Raw genomic sequence first — 6,336 nt, 5'->3', positions numbered from 1 at the left:
TCCACAGGGTTCGTACGTTTTGAAAAAACCTGGAAAAGTTATGGAATTTGAAAAATGCAAATTCCAGGCCTGGAAAGGTTTTGGAAAAATAAAAAGACCCAGAAAGTTTTGGAAAAGTCATGGATTTTTTTTTTTTTTTAACACAGCATAATATGTGATTAATACAAAAACTGTTTAATAAAAAAAATATTTCGCGTTGTCTTAACGTCCTTATTTCGGGCGGCATAACGTTCAGTTCACTTCCGATTCACTTGTTGCGATGTTGCTGAGGCGAAGTCGGTGCTGACAGAAATTTAATTGAAATGGCAGGAAAGTGGCACGAGCATGCTAAAGTTTTGCAAGCACCGGTGGGTCGAGAATGTAGCGGAAAGAGGATTGCTGCTCTGGCCGCATGTGAAACGATACGCAGAATATTAGCCTACGTCTGTCTCCTGCACGCGAGAGGAGAGAAGAAAATGAGTAAAAGTCAGTTCAATTGTGAGTTCATTCTATATGTTCTTAGGAGTGTGTGCGATATTGTCTATGAACTATGATGATATTGTAATCATTGTTTTAACTATGTACGAGGCACTGCGAGTGCGAGCTGACATCGCGTTTGTCTCTCATGCTTGCTTTCACTGCGTGATGTGTCAGTGCAGTTATGCCCCCAAATGAGTTTTTGTCTTATATTTATATCATATTATGTTGTTATATTAGAATATCACATGAGCAAGAGTGCCGTTTTCCTTTGCACAATTGCAAATGTGCTATTTATTTTATACAACAGTTAAATTAACAATAAAGTTAACATTGCGAGTTACTTTTTGGACACAATATTGTCAATTTTCACTTTATATCGCCGACGAGAATTTCATAATAAAGTTGTAGTCCAACAGACATCGATTATTTATTTATTTATTTATTTAATGAAATCCGCGTTTTGAATGAATCATTTTAACGATTCAATGAACAATCACTTGTTTTTCTGAATGAATCAGCCGTTTGAACGAATCGGTTGAATAAATGACTCCAATAACTCGCTTATTAAGACAGTGACTTGCCGCCACCTACTGGTGGTTTTAGTTTAATGTTTAAAGTATCCTTTAATTAAAAAGTTAAAATTATAAATCATTTAAATATTGAATAGCTTTATTTATGCAATTGTAAATGAAGTATAAATATAGTAGGCTAATGCCAGTTTTGATGCCACTTCTGTGTCACCTCTGCACTGCAAGGATGGATTTTAATTCAATGATTTAATTTGACATTCGTACTGTGTTATTCTAATATAATTTAATTTGAATGTTAGAATTTGGCAAAATTCTATGAATGTGGCAAATTTTGCCCCTTAATAAAAATGTTGATTTCGGTCACTGCTGTGAACTGACCACTGCATAGAATATAAAAAATATGAATATCTTCGTGAGTCTGCTGTCAACAACAGGCCTAAACCGGCCAGGATACCAGTACAAAAACACAATCAGTAAAATATCATCTAATTATTATCAAGAAAAATTTTGAAAATATCGAGACATATTTTTGTCAATATTGCGCACCCCTAATGTACGGTATTAATTTTGAGGGTAAATTTTAACACAAATTTTTATTCTTATAATGTCGACTGACATTTTCAGGAATACATAGGCGTCATGGAAATGTGCCAAAAAGTCTTGGAAAAGTCATGGAAAAGTCATGGAAAAGTATTGGTTAAAATGTGTATGAACCCTGCATCCAAACAACGTCAAACTTGGCACTGCACTTACTCGTGCCCGTGGCAAGACACCTGTCGAGTTTGAAATCCATCGGACTAACGGTTCGAGAGATATGTGGTTAACACACACACACACAGACAGACAGACAGACACACAGACAGACAGACAGACGTTTCTGTAATTTATAGATAGATGTTTTGAACTATGCTGTATATCTGTAATTTATGGTGTGTTTGTTGTCAAACTCAAAAATTTGTTTATTTTTAATAATTAAAAAATGACATTATTTTATATGAAAAACTAAATAATTGTATTTTATTGAGAAAATATTTTAATATTTCTTGTATATTTATTTTTGATTAGATCAGATTACATTTTGAGCTGTAGGCTAATATAGTCATGTTACATTGAACCCCACATACACTTCCAATATTTCAGGGTAAATCAAGAAAAAAGTATATTCTGTATTAAGGAAACAAAACCACATAATTGTACTAGACATGTGGGAAATTAATGTGGGAAAAAATAAATACTCTGAACCCAAAGTAGGTTTACAAAAATGGAGAAAGTCAAAAAGCGCTATGCCCCGCTCTCCCCTATTTCATCGAGATCTTTAATGTCCTCTTCATTTTATCTTACAATACCCTATATCAAATAAAACAGTCAAATATCAGACAATAGCGGTAGATATATGATCGGTATATGATTTTAGACAAATGAATAAATGATTGTTTCTCAATGCTCTGTACTGAAATTGAGTCGTTTATGTGAGACTATCATATATAACTTCCTAAATACAATTTTATCATTTTGCTGAAATTGGATTATAAGGTTTTTCTTTGAAACTATTATACAAATATTTTATTTGCCTTGCCTTGCCTTGCCTAAACCAAAAATGTATAAATACTCATAAATAGTATTAGGCTATAACCAGTATTGGGGGTAAAACATTAATTAACGTGAGTAAAGTTATGTAATCAGATTACTTCTTTCAAGTATCTAGTAAAGTAACGCATTACTTTTAAGTTTACAACAAAATATCTGAGTTACTTTTTTAAATAAGTAACGCTATAGTTACTTTGTTTTCCCATGCATCTGACAGCTCTCGTCCGCATGTTGAGAGGATTGTGAGTAAGTGCTGAGGCGTTGTGAACATGACAGGTATTGTAGTTCTAGAATAATTGTGTGCAGGCATTTATTCATCTCACTTGCAAAAAAAAAAAAAAAAAAAACAAAAAAACACAGATTCAGTATTCCTCAGATTTAATAAAACCAGTGAAGTGCAAACTCAGAATATTACACAACCTGCAATAATTAAAGGGCACCTATTATGCCCCTTTTTACAAAATGTAATATTGGTCTTGGGTGTCCCCAGAATGTATTTGTTAAGTTTTAGCACAAAATACCCCACAGTTAATTTATTATAACCATTTGAAAATGTCATTTTTGGGGCCTGTTTTGCTAAGTACAAACACATTTTTTTTTTTTTTTTTTTAAGTCCAAATGAAATTATATTTATGCGAGGGGTGCTGTTGCGTCATGTTGACATTACTTGTCGTACAGGTGCTTATGTGGCAAATGTGGCTACAGAACCAGAAAACATATATGCTGCAGGGAGACAGACGTTTATATGGAGATCGAGCTGTATTAATTTATTTACATTTGTAATTGCTGCAAAAAATGATACGTGACATAAAACTGTCTGACGTTGTTTGTTGAGACATCCTATATGACATCCTATGATGACGACAATAAGACGCATTTGTTGTTGAACTGGCTGACATTGATTGAAATGACTATTTGCTCAAAAATCATAAAATACACTTACTTCTTCTGGAGGTGACGTTGGATCGCGAACAGTAGGCAACGATCCACACTTGAGGATTAACTTTGACCCTCGTTCACTAAACAGTCAGTCAGAAAATAATTCTCGCAAACATAAACGTATTTAGGAAGTTTAAGTGGCGCCTTTTCTTCATAAATAAAATCCATCCGCTGCGTTTTCAGTGGCTCTGATGTCAGTGAAGACGACTATGTCCATTCTTACATCCCAAAACAGAACACCTACATTTCTTAGGAGACATTACCGGCTGTCGTTGAAACAATGGCGATGGTGTACAGATCACCGAGGGCGGGGAAACCACAGTGTCAATCAAACCACGTCGGTGGGGCTTGCGCAATTCTACGTCACATTGCACTGAATCTTAGAACAGCTCATTCTGAGACAGTGCTTATGATTTATTGAGATTGTAAAAAAACCACTGGGTGGATTTGTATCATTCTAGGGTGGTTTTGCTCACACACTGCCAACACACATTTATGTTCAAACACCATGTAAAAGTGAATTTTGCATAATAGGTGCCCTTTAAATGTTAAATAACACAAATATACTTTATGTATTTAATCTCACTTTATTAACCAATGTCTTTGCTGCTGACCTTCGATGACTTTCTTCTCCTGCGTCCTGTTCTTCTCCTGCAGAGCTGAAAGGTTAGTTTGAGCTGAAACATCTACTTTACAGCTGTGAATTAGCATTTTTCTTCAGCCTAGAGGCTGATTCATTTCACTTTTGGTAAAAGGACCTTTATGTTTGCCAAAATATAACTTTTTTGTTTTGTTATTAAAACACAATCAAGCTCAGCTCAGAAAAAGTAATGCAAAAGTAACGTAACTCATTACTTTCCTTAAAGCTGCAGTCCGTAACTTTTTTGTGTTCAAAATTATCCAAAATAATAATAAAAAAAAAAAACATAACCAGCCAGTGTTCAAAACTCTCTGCTTGCCGTAGCTCGATTCAAATCGGTTAGCTTTTAATAATGTTTTTAACTCCAGTGGTACTGGTGGATTTCCGCGGGAAATTCGGGCATGTCTTTGCGTCATTACGTCACTTCTGTCCACATATAGAAGAGTCTCGGCTAGTAGGCTATATTGCGTGTGAGGGTGTTCGAGGTGTAGATTTATAGCCTTTTCTCACAGCACTTGATATAATTAAACTTATGGCGGATCCAGAATGTTTCAAACGACAATCACCAGTGACAACAGGAGGTTCACCCGTTGTAAAACCCAAAAGACTTCGGACTTCGGAGTGGCTAGAGAAAGAAAGAGACCTTAGTTGATCAGAACAAAAGTGGATGTTACTTGTTCAGACGTCATTTTCCGTTGAAAATTCTAATATTGGTCATACTTCCAAAAAGTATAATCTGTGATTCTGAATGCCCGTATCCACACCGGCGTGGTGATTGACAGCCGCACACTCACCTCAAAACATTGAATTTATCCGCGCTGTTTCATGCCGATGTACAACCCACGTAAAGCTGATAATTCCGCAAATAACTGCAATTGCAGATTTCGAACAGAGATGGTGACAAAGAGGAAAAACTAAGGACAGCATGCAGCTTTAAAAGGTAATGCAATTAGTTACTTTTTTAGGGAGTTATATGCATTACTTTAAAAGTAACTTTCCCCAACACTGATAATAACAGTATTTTAAACAAGCTAAATCTTGTACTTTAAATAAAATATTATTTAAAGTGCTTATATAGTCCAGCATTCTGTACATAAACAAAGTCAAGTAAAACATTATATTAGTATACTTAAATTTACTACAGTTTCTTCTTAAAATGGTACAGTTATAAAAACAATACCTGCGACACTCAGTTGATGAATCAAAGAATGCTGAACATTTCTTCTGTCATTGCTTGGGTGATGCAGAAACACCCAAAGTGTGCAGTTTGAAATCTGCCATGTTTTCTTATCTGGGAACAGTTCTTCAGCCAGTTTTGTAAAGTCAGCATGAAACAGAAGTTGCCATATTCTTTTTTTTCTATACTGTGATGTACAGCGGGGGAAATAAGTATTGAACACGTCACCATTTTTCTCAGTAAATATATTTCCAATGGTGCTATTGACATGAAATTTTCACCAGATGTTGATAACAACCCAAGGAATCAGTACATACAAAGAAACCAAAACAAATAAGCTCAGAAATTAAGTTATGTGTAATAATGTGAAATGACACAGGGAAAAAGTATTGAACACATGATGAAAGGGAGGCGCAAAAAGGCATGGAAAGCCAAGACAACAGCTTAAAACTATTAGTAATTAAAAAGCAATCCAGCCCCCTGTCCGTGCAAATTAATAACAGCTGGTTCAGTACCAATGGATGGCCTACAAAAAGGTCTCATTGCCAAGGTGTCACACAAGACACATCTCATGATGGGTAAAAGCAAAGAGCTGTCTCAGGACCTTCGCAACCTAATTGTTCCAACACATAATGATGGCATTGGTTATAGGCGCCATTCTAAGCTTCTGAATGTTCCAGTGAGCACTGTTGGGGCCATAATACGGAAGTGGAAAGACAATAATTTCACCATAAATTTGCCTCGACCAGGTGCGACTCGCAAGATTTCTGATAGAGGAGTGAAAAGAATAATCAGAAGAGTTGTCCAAGAGCCAACACCAAGATGTATGGCGTTTTTAGGGTAATGTGCAGTGCCATTTCTCCTCCAAACATGGTGTATTATGGCATCCAAACAGTTCAATTTTGCTCTCATGTGACCACACTATATTCTCCCAGTATTTCCCTGGCTTTTCCAAATGTTGTGCAGCAAACTTTAAACGAGCTTCAACATGCTTTTTTCTTCAG

The sequence above is a fragment of the Squalius cephalus genome (genome assembly GCF_949319135.1).
Source record: "Squalius cephalus genome assembly, chromosome: 21".
Taxonomy (NCBI): Eukaryota; Metazoa; Chordata; class Actinopteri; order Cypriniformes; family Leuciscidae; genus Squalius; species Squalius cephalus.
Note: the sequence above shows the minus strand (reverse complement) of the source record.